Source organism: Leguminivora glycinivorella, chromosome 5 (genome assembly GCF_023078275.1).
Source record: "Leguminivora glycinivorella isolate SPB_JAAS2020 chromosome 5, LegGlyc_1.1, whole genome shotgun sequence".
Classification (NCBI taxonomy): Eukaryota; Metazoa; Arthropoda; class Insecta; order Lepidoptera; family Tortricidae; genus Leguminivora; species Leguminivora glycinivorella.
Window position 1 is genome coordinate 23,943,690 of NC_062975.1, and position 25,734 is coordinate 23,969,423.

Genomic DNA, 25,734 nt, shown 5'->3' on the forward strand with positions numbered 1-25,734 from the left:
TTTTTTGCGATTTCGCCATTGGTCCCATAATAAATCTTGTTCATTATGACCTCAAAAGTCACTATGCAAAATTTGAACTATCCTTTTTATTTCACCGTATATTGCAGCAGTAATGCTGGTACAGTCTAGTCAGAGAAAGCACAGTCAGCGATAAAACCATGTATTCATACATGATTTTATCTATTAGTGTATGATATTTTTTTCCAAAAACTTATTTTCATATTTGGTTGTAGGTACTCGTAATCGTATGAATCAATCAATCAATCAATCAATCAATCAAAATATTTATTCGTAATAAACTTAAAAACTACACATTATGCATTAAGTATGACTAAAACTACAAATGTACATGGGATGGATAAGTTTATCACGAAATGGTCCCGTCTCAGCATAATGCCGACCCGGAGGTCAGCGCTGATCTTCCGACGAGACCATTTGCGAGACACGAACGCAGCCGCACGGTACGGCCCTACCGTAAGTTGAACGCGTCCTTACTGAAGGCACCATTTTGTCTATTCCATCAATTGACATTTGCATGATTTGCGTTACTTACAACATGGCCATACCGTACTGCACAATAATAATAAATTATTACATTACGCTATGACATAGATAGTTCAACTATAAATATTAGTGGTAAATCATTAAATAATGTAAACAAGTGATAAAAAACAGTAAAATAAATATTTGGTATTAGAAAATAAATGATTTGAAAACAACACAACGTAACATGGAGACTTATAATTATGTACATCTAATAGCTTTCCCGTTACCAAGGAGAAAGTTTAGGTAAAAAAAAAAAAAAAAAAAAAAAAAAAAAAAAAAAAAAAAAAAAAAAATCAACATATTAAATATAATTCTAAACTATGTTACCAATGATTTAAATATACATTACTCATTAGCAAACATTTCACTAAAAATAACATTAATTACATAAAAAAGGCACTGCGCTTCCAAATGATCACTTACTAGAATCAAAAAATATATAATTGTGGTTCTTGCCGTCGAGTACCTATTCCAAAATGCCAAAATAATTGTAAGCTCCCTCTTGAACGACTTGACGAGCAATGGAGTTTTTTTTTAATTCGTCCATATACAAATATCCTTACGATACATGGATGGTGATAAGCAATAATGTGTCAACCCACACGCCAACCATTTTGAGAAAATGGCGTCTAAAGATTTTTTCTCATTTTTTTGTGTTTCTCTTAAAAAACATTGTTTTTTATATAGATTGTTGTGTTTTTCAGCTATAATACGTTCAGTAGTAGTGATTATTGTAGCTTAATTTCAAAACAAACTTCAATTTGACGAAATAATGCCCTTTTCTTTTATTGCGAATTGTTCGACGACGTCAAACTTTTTCAAGACTGTGTTATGATACTTAACCCACTTTTGCTAATTGTTTAAAAATATCTATGAGTCTTAAATAAACATGTTAAAGCACATAAATTGTTATTGTAAAATACTCTACCTATGCATATTTTTAACTTTATAAGTGTTAAGTAACATATCAGTCATGGTCACTTATGTTATTAGGTATAAATAATAAAATAATAATAAATATTATAGGACATTCTTACACAGATTGACTGAGACCCACGGTAAGCTCAAGAAGGCTTATGTTGTGGGTACTTAGGCAACGATATATATAATATATAAATACTTATATACATAGAAAACATCCATGACTCAGGAACAAATATCTGTGCTCATCACACAAATAAATGCCCTTACCGGGATTCGAACCCGGGACCGCGGCGTAGCAGGCAGGGTCACTACCGACTGCGCCAGACCGGTCGTCATGTAGGAATCAATACATTATTTATTAATCAAACCTTTGAATGATTTTTCTACTCCCGAACTGTTATTCGTCATTTATAGGATTGTGCGTATCGAAAAACTGAAAACGCATTGTTTGGTTCTGTAATCATGGCAACGCATTGCATTAACGATACTGCGTGCGTGCGCGGGAAGGCTTTGGGCAGCTGAGCTGACAGTGCAAACCTTTGCAATACAGGAAACAGTGTGAATTTCGCGAGAATTATTTAAAAAAACTATTAAAAACTAAGTGCATGGTCGTTGTAAAAGTATTGTATGCAATGGTGTTTAACTGACTCCAAAATACTCGTGGAAAATACGCCACTCATATTTCTTGACCTCCTTTAAACGCCTGTTGAATAAAATACTATAAATTAACTATTAGAGTAATGATCATTTCTAGACACATATTTAAATTATCTGTGCTTTTTCAACAAAAAATCGTTACAAAAACCAAATAATCATCTTTAAAAAAAACAAACTACTTATCTAAAATATACAACAAAATATTTTTTTACGCTAAGAAATAGACTAAGTCATTTAAATTATGAATAACTCATGACTTGTACAAGAACAAAACATAAAATATCTTTAACAAAATAATAAACTACCATTCAGTAAGTATTCAAAAATCAAACAATATTTTTATGCATACATTAACACGTCTTAATGTAATTAGTAATTATAAAAAAATAGTAGCTTATATTAGATTTTTATATAAACACGTACTTGTAAAAAATGTTTGCAAATTATAATAACGAATATGTATATTCATGACTTAAAATGTTCAATTTCGTACTGAATTTACCATTCATGTGCAAAAATATACTAATGGACTAAGTCATAACTTATTTAAACATAAATTAATATGAACAGTTATATTTTACAATATAGTGTCATGGTACTTACACCAAAAACGAACAATTTATGACCCGAATATAATTTAACAATAATGACTTATGTTTTATAACACGGGTCGTAGCATAAAACAACGAATAAAATATCATTTTGCAATAATCATTCAAGTCTCATAGTGGGTAACTATGTCATTTTTTGCGTTTTGCAAGAATGAGTCAAGTGTAAAAATCGTTGAGTCAACCCTCATAACATATTATTGTAATTTAAATATGTCTTCTGCCAATTACTATAATAAGTTAAGGTTCTTGACACATTAATGCAAAACAGGCAACACGCGATATAGGATTTGTGTTAACCTATTTTTTTACTTTTGGGATAGTAAAAATTTTCAAAATGAAAAGGTCATTTTTGCAAATAGAAGTTTAAAAATCCAGCTATAACATGGCATTAAAATCTCATTTTTTTAGTTTTTGTGGGTTGACACATTATTGCTTATCACCATCCACATATAGGTACATTAGAAACTATAAATACATATAAAATCTCTGGCTGCAAAAAATCCTCACGTGTACCGCCAAAATAATCCAAAGATAGCACATTCCACGCAAGAACGCCGAGGAACGCGCCCAAATTCCAGGCTTGAGGCTTGAGGTCGCTCGGGAATTTTTATTGTCAATATTACACGTGTTTCTACGATTATTGTTTATGTGTTATGTTTATCAATTACGAGTATGTGTGGTTGTATTTATTAGTATTAGTAATGATTTTTAGGGTATTTTATGCGTGCGCGAATCGGGAGTTGATTAGGTATAATTATTTATCCACCAGTCAGGCTGACATGAGTTTTTGATACGCGTCCATAGCCTAACGGCTCAGCCACGACATTGGTCTAAGCGCGATAGCGGTGAGCGGCGGCAGTACATTGGAGCGAGACACAGCGATGGGACTTTTCATTCTCACGTATGGCTACCGCTCACCGCTGTCGCGCTTAGACCAATGTCGTGGCTTGGCCGTAATTGTAAGGTATGAGTGGACGCGCGGAGCGGTGCGTGCAGCGGAGCGCACGAGCGAGCGTCCACACTAGGCAGCGTCAAATTAGGACACTTGTATGAGTTTCAATTGTTTGACATGCACGCCCATTATGAGCACCCAGGCCTTACTCACACTCTTGATGCTATTCTGAACTTTCGCCGCATCCATCAGAATAACAGCGCCCTCTTGTCAATAGTCATATACAGGGTGAAATAAAAAAGGACCGTTTAAGACGATACGGTAGGGGTCAATTCTCCATACAAACGCTCTCTCGACTATTTCCTCCCTGGTTTTTGAAGATAGAGCAATGATTTTTTCAACACAGATTGTTATTATTTATATCTGTGTCGGATCGTTTTGATTTTTTTGATATTCTGCTTTTTAAAGACTCTAGAGCCAATCAAAATTTTCCAAAAACGGCCTTTTTCATTGTGGCGCAAAAAAAGGTGTGATACTCAAGATTGGTAACAATTAACCAAAAAAGCTAAACGGTCCGACATATATTATTTGATTGTTATTCAGATTCTCAAATTTCGTTCCGATTGATTAAGTTTTGAAGGAGGAAAGAGTCAAGAGCGGAACCCCGATTTTAAAGATTTTTTTGAAATATCTTTTGACTGAGTTGTTCTTAATGGACAATTTTTTTTCGATAAAAGTTAATATAATAATAACACTTGTATATTTAACTAAAATTCCCAAGTTGAAAGGGGGGCTCCTTTCCATTTTAGCATTTTCGCTACCGTATCCTCTTAACTTTCGCATAGTGACTTTTGAGATCATAATGAACAACTTTATTATGGAACCATATGCAATCCATAGAAATGAGCGGCATCATGACAGTCGAAATGTATGAAACAGCAAATTTTTTTTTGCGATTTCTGCATTGGTCCCACAATAAAAAGTTGTTCATTATGACCTCAGAAGTCACTATGCAAAGTTTGAATGGTCCTTTTTATTTCACCGTGTATATTTCTTGTCAGGTCTCATCCCGTATATTATTGCAAGGTACTAAATTGTATACCTGTATATCTGCCAATCCAACTAAGACCACAAGATGGCGCTGACAGGCAAACGTCAAACTATGCAAGCGAAACTTCTCGCAACTTGCGGGTTAGTTAGTGATGGTTGGTGATGGCCATATCGGGGGTCGAGACAAACTAACGTGACGAGAGAAGTTTTAGAAGCATCCTGTACCTACTAATAAGATGATTTACTACTTTACAAATACAAATAATTTATTAATAAAAACATAATTGTACAGTGATTGTTCTTAAAGGCTAAGAATTGTTATACATATAAGAGATGTTTTATACTTTGGTAAGTAGCAGTTTATAAGTATAAATAACTAGCTTTTTTAGCTAGCCCGCGTACTTATTTTGTTTTCTCATACAAACATCCCAATATACCCCAATATATATATTTGGCTCCCATTTTATTTACCCCCTTAGGAGGTCAATTTTGAAAAATCGTGCCTTCGTGCCCCTTTATACCTTACAAGGAACCTACGTGCCAAATTGGGAATCTTGAGGACCAGCGGTTTCAGCTGTGCGTTTATATACACTACCGTCAAAAAGTTTAAGACCAAACACAATGTTCAGTGTCATTGTTATAAACCCTTCTAAAAATCATCAAACTAAATTTGTAATCAATAGAAAACAACGTAATCTTATTATATTGATCGGCAACCCATTTGTTCTGCAAGAAGACAACGATCCCAAACACTAAGCAAAGATCTGTAGAAGCTACACAGTCAATAAAGAACGCCAAGGTGTGTTAAAAAATATGATTTGGCCACCGCAATCCCCAGACCTTAACCCGATCGAACTTTTATGGGATGAACTCGACCGTAGAGTCCGAAGACAATGTCCGACATCTGCAACAGCTCTATGGGAGATACTGCAATACGAGTGGAAATCCATTAGCCAAGAAACGCTACACAAACTTATAGCAAGAATGCCAAGAATCTGCTCGGAAGTGAAAAAGCGTCGAGGAGGATTTTTCGATGAGAAAAACGTTTAGCATTTCTTATTATGATCCCTTTTTAAAAATTGTTATACGCTTTGTTTTGTCGGTTGTAGGTACTGAAAAGTAATATTCTCCAAACGAGCGTTCTGTTTTTAAAATAAAACTTTAACTTATAACACGAACATAACACGAAGAAGCATTCATTTTTTACTGCAGCATGCATAATTACATACTTAGTGCATACTAGTCTCCTACGTTGATGAATACACCCCTGTTCATATCATAATTATTCATTTAATTATACGTCTGGAAAACTTGCAGGCAGACTGAAGTCTTCATGGACTTATATTAGTTAAGAATAACTATTCTAACTAATATGACAGACGAGTTACTTAAGTGAGCAAGCCACGAGCGACAACATATTATATAGATTGTTAATGTAGTTGCGCATACTACAGTAAAAACTTCTATTACGACTCAAAGAATAGAAAAATTAAAATAATTCGCTTCCTGTATACAAACTCGTTTATTTAGAATAAAATACTTTCCTTTAAAAGTAGTTTGTTGCAAAAATAACATTAATTTAATTTGATTATTCAGCGAAGTTTGCGGTGTGCGATGCACTAATAATCGATTGTAAGACCTTATTATAAACCACATGACATGTATTTAAAAAAATACACTAGCCATGTCCATATTAATATTTAAATCGCTACATGAAATCCGCTCTCTAATAATAAATTAGATCCATCATTTACCAGAAAAGTAGATTAGGTTAGAACTGTGACCTCTACACACAGCGCGGTGCTTGGGCAACTGAGCTGACATGCAAACCTTTGCGTCAAAATACAGTGTGAATTTCACGAAAGTTATTCAAGAAAACTATTAAAAACTAAGTGCATGGTCGTAGAAAAAGTATTGTATGCAACAGTGTTTAACTGAGTCAAAAAATACTCGTGGCGTCTTAATAACAATTTTGCTTTGCCTCAAAGTGTTACCCAAACCACTCGTCTTTCTTGACCTCCTTTAAACGCCTGTTGCATAAAATACTAATTTAAAATTCCACTTCCGAACCAATTTACAAATTTTACAACGTAGACAGGAAAATTAAAAGAGTTTTATTGAAAACATTTCGCAGCATTCGCAGAAAACCCGGAATATAATAAAATAAAGGGCGATGAGGCTTTATTAAAGCCGTCTGTCAAACGCATAAGGGAAAGATTCCTTTGAAATCTGTTCCGGGGAAACAAAGGACAATGTTCTATCAAAATATAATTACTTAATTGTTTCGACTGTGTAATTTAATTTTCTTATACAATTTAATATTCAAATCGACTTGGCTTTTTGTGGGATGCGTATTTTCTGAGTATTGTGATGTAATTGTGTACCAGTGGCGGCTGGTGAATATTTCTGCTAGGCAACACTGAGCAAAAAGAAAACCTACCCATAACATTATGTACTTTACTAGTAATCAATTTTAGGCAAGCCGGTGGGAATCGGCTTGTGGACCAGCCACTGCTGCTGTTGTGTACCTACCTTTATTAGTTAGGCACCAATATTGATTTTGTCCGAAAAGTGGTTAAAATTCTGTCAAATTATCAAAAGTGCGATTTACTTAAATCTGAATGATGAAATCTTTGGAGGTCTTGAATTAGGCCTGATTTAGACCGCGTGCGAACTCGCATGAAATTTTAGTTACATTGCGGTCTGTTGGTAAGGTGGAACAAAAATGAGAAATTTGGTACAGTCAATGTATTTTATTTAAATATAGTATACACGAATTTATTGCTACGTTAGGTTGTAGACACATATTTTTGGGACTTCGTTCGCATCTAGAGGTATATTTAATATCTTGGCTGTACCTACCGTGTTCCGTCACAAAACTCACCAGAAACTTTATCCATAATAATATTATAAATTGGAAAGTGTGTATGTCTGTTTGTTTGTCCGTCTTTCACGGCAAAACGGAGCGACTAATTGACGTGATTTTTTAAGTGAATATAGTTGAAGGGATGGAGACGGACATAGGCTACTTTTTGTCTCTTTCTAACGCGAGCGAAGCCGCGGGCAAAAGCTAGTACCAAAATGTAGGTAGGTACCCTTAAACTAAAATATTTTTTGTTTTTAATTTTTTTACATTAACTTGTTTCGGGAAAATTTTACAACAAATTCTGTCTCTGATTTTGAGATCAGAGGAGAGTTCAGTGAGCAACAAATTACAGACTCGAGTACGTTTATCTCTGATACACATAACTTATGCCACAAGAAATGTTTTTATCCAAGATCCCATTCTCCATGCGAAACTATCAGAATCTTTATTTCCCGAACAGCTCCAGTCAAATGTTCAACTTGCAAACTGAAACTCCGGCTTTAAAGTTGCGAACACTTGCATTCGCTTGATTTATTGCATAATATACGCCAATAAACGGCGATTGTTCCAGTTATATGGGCGTGTAAAGTTTCGTTTTACTGGTTTATAGAGCCCTCGAACTAACAAGGTTGGTACGGTCACAAAATTCTCTGGCAACCAGTTCTCATAGCTTGATGGAGCGTAGTTCTCAACATGACTAGTTTAAGGAGACTTTAAGTGTCTGAGTGCACGCTCATATTGGGCCTGCGGCGGAGGGGGGAGGGGGGGGGGCGTGCATGTCAAACAATTATTTATTGAAGCTCATTCAAGTGTCTTGAGTCGACGCTGCTGTGGACATACCGCTCCACACCCATTTCTCGAAGCTACAAGTTACAATTTACTTAATTTAAGTGGTAGTCAATTTGAAAAGAGACTTCCGCTTGTAACTTTCAGCTTTGAGAAAAGGGCCATAAAAGGGCCTGGCCCCGTAGCCGAATGGCATTTCTCCGACGCCAAACGAAAGCGATACGCCGCTGGCTCTGTCGCGCCAATACGCAAGCGGATATCTACGTTGATATACGTGAGCGATTGTGCATTCGGCTTTCGTTGAGCGTTGCAATCTAACTAGTCACTGCAATGGAAAGGAGACGCTGGGTTGGGACTGTTGGGAGACTTTGAGACCAGAATGTTAATGGAACCGCCTCCTGGCATCCGTTGGCTCCTTTCGTGGGTGGACGACATTCAGAAAATTATTTCTGGGCAATAGTAACTTAGGATCCAGATATGAATCATACTAAACAGTGGGCGATAAAAAACATGATTATAGAGGTAATGTTTACATATTTATTATGTAATGATATTAACTCGTTTGCGTTAATATCATTACATGTAAATTTTATTGAATTTGATGCTTCGGCTGGATGCAGATTGTGGTCACGGATGACGGATAATGATGAAATAATGATATTTACTCGCGTTAGACCGGTTAATATCATTAATATGTGTACAAAATGAGGTGACAGTTTAATGTGAGGTCACGGGTTCGAACCCCGGCTCGCACCAATGTGTTTTTCGGAATTTATGTACGATATGACATTTGATATTTGCCAGACGCTTTTCGGTGAAGGAAAACATCGTGAGAATACCGGAATAATTCCATTAAGGTCTAGTTTACCTTTCGGGTTGGAAGGTCAGATGGTAGTCGTTTTCGTAAAAACTAGTGCCTACGTCAAAACTTGGGATTAGTTGTCAAAGCGGACGCCAGGCTCCCTGCATGAGCTGTGGCAAATGCCGGGAGAACGCAAGGAGGATGATGATGTAGGTGATTCTATTTAGAAGTTCTTAGTCCGTTTTCACATTATCCGATCCAATATCGGATGTCGGAAGGATTTCAATGGAAAAATGCAAGATGGCGCCTGTAATGTATGGGATATCGGTCTTAAATCCGATATCGGATCGGACAATGTGAAAACGCACATAACCTCCCGTCCACAGACGGCTTTGGTGTAAGGCCTGAGTGGACGCTTAGAGCGGAGCGTTCGACAAAGCGTGCAGCGGGGCGGGCAAGCGTGCGTCCACCGTATGCAGCGTCAACTCAGGACACTTGTATGAGCTTCAATTGTTTGAAAAATTGACACCACGCCGCACGCTCCGTCACGCTGCACGCCCGATATGAGCGTGCACACCTTACGCTAACGTAGGTATTCTCATCATCATTGCGATATCCTGGCCCTTTGCCACAGCTCATGGGAGCCTGGGGTCCGCTTTGACTATTCAAAGGTTTGGCTTTTAGTCACTAGTTTTTGCGAAAGCGACTGCCATTTGAACTTCCAATCCGAAGGATCCCTAGGCATTATTAGGATTAGTCCACGTAAGTGCGTTTTCACATTATCCCATCCAATATCGGATGTTGGAATGATTTCAAAGGCAAAAATCAAAGATGGCGGCTTAAATGTATGACTAAAACGCACTGACGTAGGTATTTTAAAATGTAAAAAAACTTTTGTTAGAGGCTCTGTGTGCATAGCCGAATCCACAAACGCTCACGAAACGCTCACGGTAATATCTCTTTCGTAGCTATATATCTCTATCGCTCTTACGTATTTGCGCGACAGAGCCAGACTACATATCTGCGACGTTTCAGTGGCGTTTCGCGTCGCAGAAGGGCCTGGTCAGTTTCACACCTGCTTGGTAAGCGTCAGCAATGTGACACCTCGCACAAATTGCGTTAGAGTGGTTTGCGAACTCTTTCAGACGGTTTATGAACTAACTAAAGGGTCGTAACTTAATAACGGCGAACGTGCGAAAAATGGGAAAATACTGTTTGTAGTGTTGTTCGTTAAAATGGGTCGATCGTTTATACTCTTTGGTTTTTTTATACGGTGGCAAACAGCCCACCGTCCACCGATTTAAACTTTCACGATTATTCTATCTATCTATCTATTTAGCCCCTTTTTCCTGAATTAGAGAATGTCTCTTAATTCAGTTTGCCGCTTGGCAAAGGCCTCCTCTAACTCTTTCCATTGACGTCTATTACACACAAGTAGTGTGGAAGGTGGGTAATTTCAAGCTAGTTTTCTCCGAGACCACGGGGACAACGCTGTCCCTGAAACGTTGGGTTGGAGGTCAGTTTAATATGTAGTCATACGCGATTAAGTCCCGATTTTAAAAATAATTAGGTATACGGTCCGACTAATGGAAAGCCGTCACCGTAACCTATGGACGCCTGCAACTGAATGGGTGTCACAATTCGGTGGTTAGCGCGATAGTTAGGTACTATAGCCGCGGTAACAGGGTTAACCGTTGACAATGAGCACTGTGAAGGGTTCGAAACGTCGAGATGTATTATTAAACATTAATTATACGCGATATAATAGGATTCCATAATTTTACTTATTGGGTCAATCTTTACCTTATTTATAGCTTGAAATTTATGATAGTTTCACCCGTAGGTATTAAGATTTACGCAGTGTATATGCGATCCGGAGGTCGCGGGTTCAAATCCTGGCTCGTACCAATGAGTTTTTAGAATCTTACGTACGTAATATCATTTAATTTTACCACTAGCTTTTTGGTGAAGGAAAACATCGTGAGGAAACGCATACATCTGCGAAGGAATCTCAAAGGTATGTAAAGTCCCCAATCCGTATTGGGCTAGCGTGGGGACAGCTCGATCCCTCTCATGCAAGAGAGGAGGCCTGTGCCCAGCAGTGGGACGTAGGGTAAACTCGCCTCATTCGGTGACACGCCTAATTCGGTGATACAAGCTTTGAAGTACTATTCTTTGACGACCGGTCTGGCTCAGTCGGTAGTAACCCTGCCTGCTAAGCCGCGGTCCTGGGTTCGAATCCCGATAAGGGAATTTATTTGTGTGATGAGCACAGATATTTGTTCCTGACTCATGGATGTTTTCCATGTATATAAGTATGTATTTATCTATTTAAGTATGTATATCATCGCTTAACACTCATAGTACAAGCTTTGCTTAGTTTGGGGCTAAGTTGATCTGTGTAAGGTGTCCCCAATATTTATTATTTATTTCCAAAAGATGATTTTTGGTCGTTTCACCGAATTAGGCTTGTCACCAAATGAGGCGAGTTTACCCTATCAATTATTATTATGTGATGTAGAATGACAGGTAACGACATGAGCCGGAATACTCGGGTCGTCATTGAGACCAGTTGAAAAGCGCTAATGGCAGAAATGTATAAATGTTTACAGATAAAATGCTGGCAGAAATAAGCCAGTCACGTAGACATGTAATGGGAAAATAATTGACACACCGGGGTATCTGTCCGTTGTTTTTTGCAAGCTTATTTTACAATTTATTTTTAACACAACTTCGTAATTTATTCGGAAAATGGTTTTTTATTTACTTTTTAAACTTGCTCCTAATACCTCCAATTTTGAAATGCTTTCAGCGGGTAAATAAAATCCTCGAAAATGGATCGAAACATTGTAGGTACAGTCAACCAATTGGAACCCTAGGCCACTCCACAACCATGTCAAAAAAAAAAAAATCATTTATTCATGTACCAAAAATAGCAGTTATAAACAGGCCATAAACTATATTAACACAAAAAAGGCTTCACCATGTCCGTGCCTGAACTAGGGAGATCCTGTATCTCAGGCAGAAAAAATAACTTACAAACTAAAACAGGGAAATTATTTGATAAAATCATGTGCATTGCATAGGTATTCAACTAAAAAATAAATAAATTACATTACAGATTTATAAATAGAGTAGGTTACCTACTTAAAACTATCATAATTCTAAAAGTACAGCAAAAAAAGATGGTAAGCCATATGTAATACTTATTGCTTATTAGCATTTTGATGAGTCAACAGTTGTACTTTATCGCATCAGCGTAAGAATACATAGGTAGGTGATATTGAAAATGTATCTAAATCGCTAATTATAGTTGTATTCATTGATCTGTTATTAATGAAGCTAAAGAATAAATAAAATATAAATATAACCTAGTATGTATACCTTGTGTCTAAAGTCAAGAAACGATCTTAGGAGTGGCGCTCAGCAGGCGCCTTCATAATCTATAGAATTTATGTATCTCTGCTCAGCCTGTGTCTTGGCAGGACATTCAAGGTCACCTGTTTTGTGATTGTGGGGCTTCTTGAAAAATCTGCAGTTCGCACATCGGGGGGGCTCCGCTTTTTTTGAGCACTCGTTGTCCGAGTGCCCCAAGTCGCCGCAATACCCGCACGTGTTGTCTGCCTGCTTACAGGATTTCGCGGCGTGTCCAAACTGCTGGCATTTGAAGCATCTGGTGACAATGGTGAAATCTCTCACAGGGCAGGAAGACCAGTTGACGAAAACTCGACTTTGGGATACTAGGGCTTTGCGTATCAAGCTTGGAACTTCGATGACGTAGTTGACGGTCTCAGCATCTTTTTCCCCGATTTATGGCTAAGTTTAATAGAGGCTAGGAACTTATCTCTGGTGGTATCCGGCAATTTATCGGCTAAATTTTGCTCGAAAATGCAACTGAAAACCTCTTGTTCTGGCAGTGCAGTTGGTACGCCGACGATGACTATCCGGGGCCTGCGTTTACGGGGCTCATCGATGGTCAGGTCTGCAGGTGTTTTTTGAAACTGTTCCTTGAGCTTCTCTATATCAGCCTTGGATTCCGTGCTAATTATTACGCCGCCATTTTTAACCTTGCGTAAAGCTCTGACGTGAAGCTTCATCTGCTCAGGTTTAATAAGTTTTTGGACAAGGTTTTTTGTCTCCTCACTTGATTTCAACTTGACTAAGAGACTAAATGACAAGCAGTAAGGGATTTCTTACAATCTGATTTATAACACACATGACATGTTTCACATTTCATCAGTACCAAAATTTGTTTCTGCAATTAAGAGCAAATAAATAAAATATATATATAATATAAATAGTAATAACAAATATATTATATATTTCATTTTCATTTTTTTTTTCATTGGATACCTACTCAAAATTCAAAATTTAAATGTATTAATTCTAGACATTTTGTTTATTAAGTAGATACTTAGTTTGATAAGTTAGAGTAAGGCATGTGAGCATTTATTAATATGCATATTTAATCTAAAATCAGTTATGTTTAACATTACATATTATTATGTATATTTCGTTTGATTATAATCGTAGAACAAGTCATGTCTTCCCTGAGCAACCATAATTGTTAAATTCAGTAGTGGAAACTGTTTTTGGCCTATGTATATCTAAATTGTAATTCTTTTATATGTGTTATTTTCGCTGTTTGTTTCCCATTATCAATAAAAAAAAAAAAATAACTTCACTGTGACATAGTTCTTCAGTGGCCTAGGGTTCCACTTGGTTGACTGTACTTACAGATGTAGTTCGGAAAGGGTTTCCTCCGTATTTTCCGGAAACTTTCGTATTTGTCATGCTAGTTCAATGTCAGTACATCTTGTACTGAGACTGACTGACATAACAAGACAACTTCGTACGTTTCCGCAACAATATGAAGGCAATTTTTTTCGCACTACATCTGTAGAGCGGTTTCAAAGATCTCCGAAACAGATTCAGATTCAGATTCAATAGTTTTATTCATGGTAACCACAATTATTTACATAAGTAATTTCATCATTACAAAAGAGAAGAAAAAAAAAAAAGTATTTCTGGTTTACCACGAAATGGTCCTGCCTCAGCATAAATGCTGACCAGGGGCCAGCGCTGATCTTCCGGCAAACCTCCGGGAAACCAACGAGGATCGAGTATTATAGAGAGTTACTGTCGAAGTAAAATGTGTAATCACGGTGCATAGACTGCCAACCTTAGTTTTGACAATTTGGCGCATATTCTTAGCTTGATATGTGTTAAAATGTCAAATATTAATATTAGCGCCATCTAGCCGAGCGTATCCCAAAGGTGTAATGCCATCTAGGCCACCGTACCTTTTTCTGTAATGGTACTGAGGTACGTTTTTTTCTTAGGCTTTATCTGTCTATACGCAGTTATATATGTCTTTGCCGAAACACATAAAAAAACAATAGAACACACAGAAATACAAAAATTGCCCGTTTTCATGTTCTATCTATACAGAGTGGGGCCTGTAACAAAGGCGAAGAATTGAACTCTAGGCTATTCTCTTTATACTGATCAACATTTGTTCGGCGACTTTTAAAAATAACTTGTATTTTGATTTTTATCACCCTTGAAAGTTTTTTCTAAGATAATTTCTAATCTTGTTTTTCTATACAAACTTTGGACCCCCATTTCACCCTTTTAGGAGGTGAATTTTGAAAAATCCTTTCTTAGTGCTTCTCTACACCTTACAAGAAACCTACGTGCCAAATTTGGAATCTCTCGGACCAGCGTTTTCGGCTGCGTTGGTATGTTAGTCAGTCAGTCAGTTTCTTCTTCTATACCTATATTTATAAGACATGAGTAGCGTACCTATAACTAAAATTTTACGACTAAATGTTTTACAAACTGTTCTGAGTTTCGCCTAGTTCAAATACGTAAAAAAATAGGTAAGGATATGGTAAAACGTGCGTCCGAAATCTGTAATTTTGTAACAATGTCGGTTCTCATCAGTCCCTCGGGTCGACCCTCTATGAATCTATTATCTGCCTTTACATAATCATTCACCATTTGAATAATCCTTTCAAATCCCTCCCTTACTTTTATCACGTAAATGAATAACGAATATTATGATATTATCTGAAGCTTTTCCAATTTCCCTTGGGTTTTTCCTCAAAAATGAGTTTGATTTTTTCGAGAACAAAAGGCAGTGCTAATTCTGATTCATTGTGTTTAGAACAAGGGATTAGGAATGTTTCTTTTGTTTTTTTTTAAATATGGTGTTTTGGGGCATTTCAAAAAAGGTTCCTGGTTAACTAGCCACGTGAGCGTTGCGAACGCTCATATATGTAGTGTTGGCGGGTTTCTGAACGTGCCCTTACTGACAGCTCTGCTGGCTCTGCAGTGAGTGGATGAGAGAGCATGTTTTTTTTTTGCCACTTTTATGAAATGTGATATTTAAAAAAAAATGCTATTTTTACTCAGAATTACTAGCTTTTTCAATCCTAGTAGTTAAAAAAATTGTCCCATACGATTTTTTCTTATTTTGTTACCATTTTCTGTACATGTTGTATGGGGTAACAAAAGAGGAAAGTAACAAAAATGTATGGAAATTCTGGGACACTTTTTGTCTCCCAGTGAGATTAAAAGTACTCTGAGTACAATTGACCTCAAATCCCCTAAAACAATCAAAACAAAAAAAATGGCAAAAAAAAAAGATATGCTCGAGAAGTCAATATGGCGGATCCCGGTATCGAAGGAGCGTCATGCTAAGCGTTGTCATGCATTTAACGTGGAAATAAATTAATATTTCAAGACCTAGTGCCTTTTACTGTTATTACAAGCTTTTATTTAACTTTTTTGTTAGTTTGGGTCAAAACGTAGAAGCTAAGTTTGACCCACTTCCCGGTTTCCAATTGAGCTGAAATTTTGCCCACATATGTAAATCACGTGACAATGCAATATTATGGTATGATGGAGCTGAAATGATGATGGAGCAGAAAGGTGGCCTTAGGAACTCTGTTATGAAACGTCGTATCCCCATCAAGTAGGGGTTTTTAGAAACGTCTCGGAGAGCAGTAGATAACTGTTGAAAGAAAGGTACAGTCGGCGATAAAAGCTTGTGCCAAAAATGATTTTTTTGCAAAAAAACTTATTAGTAGATAGGTGGCTCTGTCGCGCCAATGCGAAAGAGATTGGCTATTAGGTACCCTGTTCCTCTAGCCAAACATTTGTTTGAGATTGGGAACAAAATTACAGAATAAAAAATCAAAGACAGATCAAGGAGCACAAGTTTGCCATTATGTAACATACAGTGGATAAAAGTAGCTTCCAGTTCGACTTCGAGAGAGAAATTTTTTTTTCTGCAATAGCTTATTTACCAGAAACAATCCAAATACGTGCAAGGACAAAAAACAATAAGAAAATAAGTCACTACAAATAAAACTACACCGTAATACACTTAGTAACTTATAAAATATGTCCCACATGTCACCTTTGTGAATTATGGTGCCCCGAAGGTTGGCAGTGTTGCCTTTTTGCTTACTAGCGGCCCGCCCCGACTACGCACGGGAATTAAATCATAAAAACCGGCCAAGAGCGTGTCTGACCACGCTCAGTGTAGGGTTCCGTAGTTTTTCGTATTTTTCTCAAAAACTACTGAACCTATCAAGTTCAAAACAATTTTCCTAGAAAGTCTTTATAAAGTTCTACTTTTGTGATTTTTTTCATATTTTTTAAACATATGGTTCAAAAGTTAGAGGGGGGGGGGACGCACTTTTTTTTCCTTTAGGAGCGATTATTTCCGAAAGTATTAATATTATCAAAAAACGATCTTAGTAAACCCTTAGTCATTTTTAAATACCTATCTAACAATATATCACAAGTTGGGGTTGGAATGAAAAAAAATATCAGCCTCCACTTTACATGTAGGGGGGGGTACCCTAATAAAACATTTTTTCCCATTTTTTATTTTTGCACTTTGTTGGCGTGATTGATATACATATTGGTACTAAATTTCAGCTTTCTAGTGCTTACGGTTACTGAGATTATCCGCGGACGGACGGACGGACGGACGGACGGACGGACGGACGGACGGACGGACGGACGGACAGACAGACATGGCGAAACTATAAGGGTTCCTAGTTGACTACGGAACCCTAAAAATGGTTGTAGTATCCGTAAAAGAGTTAAACCTACATAAAAGGTTCAATTCCAACATACGTTGTTTTGCTTTATCTCAATCGATATGGGCAGCATTTATATGTGAAAACAGTATAAAAATCCGGTCAGTTGTTTTTGAGTTTAACACGAACACAGACAGACTCTGCAGGGAACTTTGTTTTATAAGGTGAAGTAAGTATTATAAGTTCAAACCTAATTATAATGATCATAAAGATGTCTACCGATCGATTTTATCAAAACTGTAGATAAATATCATTACCATCATTCGTTATCCATCATTCATTCGATATCCATCATTCATCTCCAATACTTCTTTCGCTCGTCGTCTTGCCATCTGCGTGTCCTATTCATGTCAACTCTCATAACTACTAACTTTCCTCAGTTTTCCTCTGCCATGCACACATGAAAAATCAAACATAAGATTTAAAGTACCACGGTAGTGACATAAGCGTCTAATTACCGGCACAGAGTATAAAACCAGTAATAATTCTTCTAACAAATTTTGCGCTGCGCGGTTTGTCCTTGAGTAGCGCTCGTACGCAGCGAGGTGCAGAGAGTACATGCGGCAAATACCGATCGTATCGCCGCTACCGGAGATTAACCACTGAGTCGTCCTTATACGGTGTTACCGGACACATTTCTCACAACCATGTTCATTCTTAACTTAAAATGTCATTTCCCATTCCATCTACGAAGTAATTGAGTTTAAGAAAACGCTAGAAATTTCCGACTTGTAATACTTAAGCAGCTCTTTTGCTCCGCAAAGTTGTTACTAGACTGTTATTGTTGCGTTATAGCTGAATAAAAGTCTTGGATGGATAAAAGGAATGGAGTTTTCATGCTATTTTAATAGTTTTTAGTGAGTGCTCATTTAAAGTCGAAATTATATGTATAATACTAGCCGCGGGTATTTTGTAAATACATATCGACGCTGGAAAGGCTAATTGACTAACAGACCATTTTTGGGCATATTGAGTTATATACATCATTGGAATCAGCGATTTTTTCTGCGTCTAACGAGCCAGGTTTCAAAACGATCTGAAGACTTTTTTGGCTTGTTAGCAATTTGGAAAAAGGCAATTTACTAAAAACATTTTCTCTAACAAGCCACTTTTTTTGACAAATTATTGAGATACTGGCTATATGTTAACGCCAAAAACACTTGTTTATAAATAAATATAATAAATAAATATTGGGGACATCTTACACAGATCAACTTAGCCCCAAACTAAGCAAAGCTTGTACTATGGGTGCTAAGCGACGATATACATACTTAAATAGATAAATACATACTTATATACATAGAAAACGTCCATGACTTAGGAACAAATATCTGTGCTCATCACACAAATAAATGCCCTTACCGGGATTCGAACCCAGGACCGCGGCTCAGCAGGCAGGGTCACTACCGACTGAGCCAGACCGGTCGTCAGTTTGGATGTTAGTCAATTTCGTTTAATGTAATTTTATATGTTTTAGTTTATAAGTAATTTTACCAGAATGAAAAAATGTTATGATTGCACGTTAGCCATTTATCTAGAACCGCGGTAGTAAAGAACTGCACGTTAGCCGTTTATCCAGAACCGCGGCAGTCAAAACCTGCACGTTAGCCGTTTATCCCAACCGGCGAAATAGTGGCTTAGGTGGTTTAAGCAAATATCCTAGAAATTAATAACACAACATTCTCCTTTAATCCATTTTACTTGTCTTTGGTAAATAAAAATTACATTTAATAGTCAAATATCCTGACCGAATAATTATATTTTAATTTACGTTAGTGAATTTAAATGAACTCTTCAGTCATAGCGTAATGCGTAGGGTAAGGTGGGCAACAGAGAAGCAGTGGTACACAAGGAACCAACGGTTTTATTCGAAAATGCGACGTTGCCAAACTGCACTGCGAACATAGGCACGCGCCGCTAAGGTTCCCCCGCTCGCTCCCCAGTCGGCGGCCGGTCCGCGTTGAAATTGCACGTGTAGTGAAGTATTTTGTGATTTTGGACAAGAAAACAAAAAAAAGTAAGTATTTAGTTTTTTTATTTTTTCAGAATGTAGTCATGTTTGATTTATCTAATTAATCAGTTGTGCGGAGTGACTATTTCTCTATCTTTTTGACATTCACTGATGCGGCTTTCTTGTGCCGTTTATTTTTTACCGAATTTAAAAAGTGAAAATGTATATCTAGCACACATTGAACCACAAGGCTAGAGTACTCAATGAACCAGGAGGTTCTCTAGGTAATTCTCTAGTTAGCCTTTGGAAGGTCTATTTTGTACAACTTTTGCCATGTTTAAGAGTTAATATAAATATATCTAATATAACGTTACTATATAGTACAAAAATATATGATAATACATATATTATTTAAGTTTTTTGAAGTGCAAGACTTTATTTTTCATATAACGAAGAATATTGTGACGATTACATTAGTAAACTATTCTTAGTTTAAATAAATAAGCATTTTGACATTGTAAATGTTGTATTTATTAAATTGCCCCATATTTACCTAAATCAGTTTGTATATTTTGCAATTATTTATCAAAAACTATGCAATTATATAATGGTAGGTTCATTGTGTACTAGGCCGGTTCATTGAATACATAGTACCGGTTCAGTCTGTACCAGAGATTGTACACAATGAGCCATTGTTCATCTTTTAAAAAAACTAAAATATCTCGACTTCTATTCAGTTTTATTAAAAAATAATGATGAAATTTTAGAGCTAGATAAATAACAAATGCACTAAATAAAAAATATTGAATTTGGACCTATTATGACTGACTTATTAAGATTTAAATTTTTGGTGGCTCATTGTTGGCAACCTCACCCTATTAGGTATTTTAAAACCAAAAACTGACCTTGAGCGTAAACATTTTACAAGGGGGAAAGGGACGGGCGACTCTTTAGTCAACGCTTAGTGCTACTCGAGTTAAGACGTGACAGCTATCGTGCGTAATTGTGGCGATCATTCATTTCGGAGTGTTTAGAGGTAAGTAGAGGTAACATTGGACAAAAATCTACAATGGACTCTTCATATAAGAAAACTAGCAAACAAATTAAGTTCAGCCGCATACGCCGTTAGGAGAATCAGGCAACTGACTAATGTTGAGACAGCTCGCCTAGTGTATCATAGTTATTTTCACAGTTTAATGTCATATGGTATTCTGGTTTAGGGCAAAGTAGCTGACATACAGACTATTTTTGTATTACAAAAGAGAGCCATTCGTTTTATTTACAACTTAGGAACACGTGAATCAGTAAGAGAACTTTTCAAAGAAATTAATATCTTAACTGTAGCTTTCCAAAACATCTATGATAGTATCATTTATGTTGTTAAGAATTTAGACTGTTTCACTAAGAATTCTGATATCCATAATTATAACACTAGAAACAAAAATAAGCTTGCCATAAAGAAGTTTCGTGTCCGCAAAGTACAGAAATCATTTGTTGGGCAATGAATGCATAAATTTTTATAATAAGTTACCTGACACTATTTTGAGATTACCCCTCCCAGCTCTTAAGAACTACTTAAAAGAATCATTGATATTAGGCTTATTACAGACTCGAGGACTATTTGATAGATAAACAATATAAACATGCATGGCCCGAACCAGATACTGCAAAAAACAAATAGCAATTAAAATAATTGTATTATGTGTAGAGGACACAGTTCAGATAAGAAAGCACATAAAATATTTTATGTTTTGTAAGATCATAATATATTAGATTAAGATCATAATATATATGTAATGAACTATTCATAAGAGCTTGTAACTAGGCCTACATGAATAAATATATTTTGAATTTGAATTTGAATTTGTACATATTTAATGATATTGAGATTTATATTATCTTTTTCTTCTGTGACAAATTGATATGTTTTCTCTTAAGAAGAACGACGTATTATTAAACTACAATATAATTTATTGAAATTAATTTCCATAGAGTACCTACCTAGTCTGTTAATTTTTTTTTTGATGAATACTTTTGCATGTTAAATTTTATCTTGTTATTTAATGCATGTTAATTATAAGATGTAATGTATTGAAAAGAAGTGGCCCGCCGAGTTTCTTGCCGGTCCCATAGTGGATACCCCCTCCCAACTGAGGGGGACTGAAATCTTCTCGAGGCTGAGGCGTAGGGTTAGAGCCGGCGTAGATTTATTTGACGTTCATAATTATGCGCATTGTAATATGCCTACTTGAAAAATAAATAATTCATTTTCATTTTCAAGTCTTTGTTTTGTGTATTCCTTAATTATTATTATACGTAATTTTAATTGTATAAAGTAATAATGATACTCAAACCTATATTTAAGTAATAAGTCGTTGTATTTATGTTCCTTTCTCTTTTTAACACAAACGCTAAGCTTACTAATAATATTTACGAGTACCTTTCTATTGTTTATTTTGAAAGTACCTATAAATTTGTTTTTATAGAGTCCCGTGTATAACTCACTGGTCAAAGGAAACGGGTCAGATAGTATAGAGATCTTGAGATTCAATGTTGTAGTACTTGTAGTGAATACGGTTACCTTGTTGACCTAGTTGACCTTGACTAGTGACTTTGCCTACCAAGTTGGAGGTCCCGGAATCGAATCCCGGTGAGGGCGTTTATTTGTATGTATATAAGTAGGTACCGTATTTACCTACATTTATCCACATTAGTAAGTACCTATATACATCGTCGCCCATCACACTATAATACAAGCCTTGCTTAGTTTGGGGCTTTGTTGATTTGTATCAGATTGCCCCCAGAATATTTAAAATATATACATACTCTCATACACACATTTTTACGCCTTTTTCACTACATGGCGGCAGAGCGTCGAAGGTGCAACAGTAGAAACCTATGTCTATTTTCGTACAATCAACAGCAAAAGTAAGTGTTGACCATCTTCCTTTTCATAATATAATAAGGTCTACAATCGAATAATGATCACTTACTTTTGCTGTTGCCTGCACAAATAAGTTTAACTTAATTAAAGATTCTTTCATGAGAAATACAATAGTTTTCAGTATGACATCTCATCTAAAACAGGTGTTAGTTTTTGGTGAAGTGCCTTTTAAGCTGTTATACCAGTGTTTTATAATGTTAGCTAGTGGCTGTTATGCATTTTCTTCGATTCTAATTTTGTTTGAAACGTCTTATTATATGTTCTTTTGGGTTGGGTTTTAAAGCTAATAGTCGCATAAGTTAAGTATCCGTTCCCTAAGAAACTATGAATATGGTGGTTAGACCTTTATCCTGACTTTGAAAAAATGACAATTGTCTAACGTGGACTTTATTTCGTAAATACGTACATACATCGGAATACAATCATATTGATCAAATAAACAACACAAATACCTCCAACTTCGTAGTACGTCATTTTATTGTATAATAAATAAACAAAAAGTTATGATTTTTTTTCAAAAAAAAAAGTTTATATTGGCTCTCCTGTAAAGTTTGCAAAATGCACGTTAGTCAATTAGCCTTTCCAGCGTCGATATAAACCTTTCTCTTAATCATTCTGTGTAATAACTAATTATAAACGCTCGTAGATATACCTATCTCTATCGCTCTTGCGTATTGGCGCTACAGAGCCAGACTACCTTTCGCGGCGTTTCGTTTTCGTTTCGCGTCGCAGAAATGCCATTCGGCTGCGGCACCTGTTACGTTATAGTAACTTATAAATATAGTCTGTGGTTATGTACTATTTTATTGTCAAGCGCGATTAATTTATCCGTCGCTAACAGCACAGTTTTATTGAACCAGTGTCCAGTCCAGCTAATGTTCGCAAGTGCATCTAATAAGAATATAAAGGCATTGCAGTCCACGGCAGCTGCATTTGCCAAATTGCAGCGCTAAGTGCACAGTTTACATTTATTGCGTGCGAGCTGCCTTTGTTTACTTTAATTTTGTTGCAGTTTAAAATCTTGTCTTTTGTTTTTAAGGAAATCTTGGGAATGAATGCTTGCACAAGTTTTACCATGAAAATTTGTGTTTTTAGAGCAGTGTGCGTAGCCGAATGCACAAACGCTCAGGAAACGCTCACGATAATAATTATCTCTTTCGTAGCTATCTATCTCTATCGCTCTTGCCTATTGCCGCGACAGAGCCAGACTACATTTCTGCGGCGTTTCGCATCGCAAAAATGCCATTCGGCTACGGGGCACACCTCGGACACTGCACTGGCGATCAAATATATGAAAGAGGCGCGTTCCTAGCACACAGTCTAAGCTCGTGTAGGTGAACGCGTACTGTGCTTGTATGACTGAAATATGACAGGTCGACTGTTCGCGTTTCTGACAGGCGGTAACTGTGAGGTAGCCGAGAGGGGGTGCGCGACACTTTCAGCGGGGAGCGGAAGTGGCCATACTGTACGATAGTACTCTTTATTATACTGTGATTACGGTCTGCCTGCCCGTGTGGTGACGGGTTAAGAATTACACCACCCCCTTTTTTCTCGTAGGTGTAGAAGTCAAATGTGGGATATTGGTTAAATTGTGGCGTAGGCGAGAGTCTGGCAACCTGTCACTGCAATGTCACAATTTCGTTTTCATCCAACCCCTTAATTGCTAAGAGTGGCACTGAACCTCGAGTAGTTTCATGTGCCTCCGTCTCGTCTACGTCGTCGAGTCGACTTTTACGAGGTAAAACACAAAGAAGCGACGCAAGTCGTAATACGCAGAACGGACGCCGCGGACGGAGTGTTTGCGTCTTACGTCTTTCCTATACAAAATGTACTGAGGACGTTTTTTTAAATTACGCGGGCGGCGCGGCGCGGGCATCCGTTTCGCTTCTTACGGCTTGCGTCCCTTCTGTGTATTTTACCCCTACGACACTCACGGTAAGAAAGGGGTGGTAAAATTTTAACCCGTCACAACACGGGCAACGCCTATATTAGTAGCTCGTAAGAACAACTCCTTTTTTAACCGACTTCAAAAAAGGAGGAGGTTCTCAATTCGACTGAATGTTTTTTTTTTTTTTTTTTTTTTATTATTTTTTTGTATGTATGTTCCTCGATATCTCCGAGAATTGTGGACCGATTTTCAAAATTTTTTTTTTGATCGAACGGGTATAACCCCGAGATGGTCCCATTGGCACCAAGTCAGGGTCTGATGATGGGATCCTGGAGAAATCGAGGGAACTCTTCAAATGTTATAGGCACATGTAATGTTTTCAGTGTATTTTTCAAAGGTAAACCAGTATTTACGCCTGATGGTAATAATTTTATGTGGCTGAGCTGATGATGGAAGGTCAACTCCTCAATGGTTAGGAGTTAAAGGATAATTCTTTCACTAGTGTACATGTATTCGGACTGATACATATAATATCAATAGGAACCACTAAAAATCAACAAATAAATAAACTTTTTTAACAAAAAATAAAACCGCCTTCAAAAATAAGCGCGTTACAAAACACGGAGAAACTAAAAAGCAAAAAATAATAAACCTTTGAATTCAGATTTCTTATCGTATTGCAATAATCTAAACATCCAAATTATAAACAAATCAATTATTTTTGGAGTCGGTGCCAGCCTGCGTATGGTTGGGTGGGGCAAACAGGCAATAGCAAGGCGACGAACAGGTCTGGTACCGACTGCAAAAATAATTGATTTGTTTATAATTTGGATGTTTAGATTATTGCAATACGATAAGAAATCTGAATTCAAAGGTTTATTATTTTTTGCTTTTTAGTTTCTCCGTGTTTTGTAACGCGCTTATTTTTGAAGGCGGTTTTATTTTTTGTTAAAAAAGTTTATTTATCTTAACACCGAAGTTATCAAATAAATCAGACACTACGTACAAATTGACCTCTAAAACGCATTTTAGGGTCCCCCCTGTTATTGCTGGAACCCCACAAAATTAAATAACGCGCCCCCAGTTTACACCCCACAATAACAACTGCGCAGTAAAAAAAACAAATGGATGTTCCTGTTTCTAAGATAAATAATTTTATTGCGAGCGAGCGCTCACAAAGAGAGTTAAGATTTTTGCGATAAAAGAAACATTTATGTATGTTTTATGTAAGCTTTTGCACGTTTTATGTAATCGAGAGTCGCTGACAAGTGACAAGTCAAGGTCATGGCCATAAACTAGGTAAAGCCAGTGGTGGGGAAAGTACGGCCCGCGGGCCATGAAGGGAATAAAATAGAATAAATTTTATTCGTAAACATACAAAAGAGAAAAATATTACAAATAGGGACACATAAAAACGAGAAGGTGGCACGAAATGGTTTAACCTCAGCATATTGCTGGCGACTTCCAGCGCTGATCTTCCGGTTAAACGACGACAGGTAACATGAACAAAATTATGGAAAACAACATGATACACACAAAAAAGACAAATATATTACGTGATTTTTTTTAAACTATAACTACTACTGAACGAATTGTATCCAGTCCGCCACCGGTCCTTCAAAATAGTGCGTAATGTGGCCACATTGGCCAGTATTTTTGTGAAAATACGTTTTTGGTGTAAATCTGGCCTTCGCCTTAAA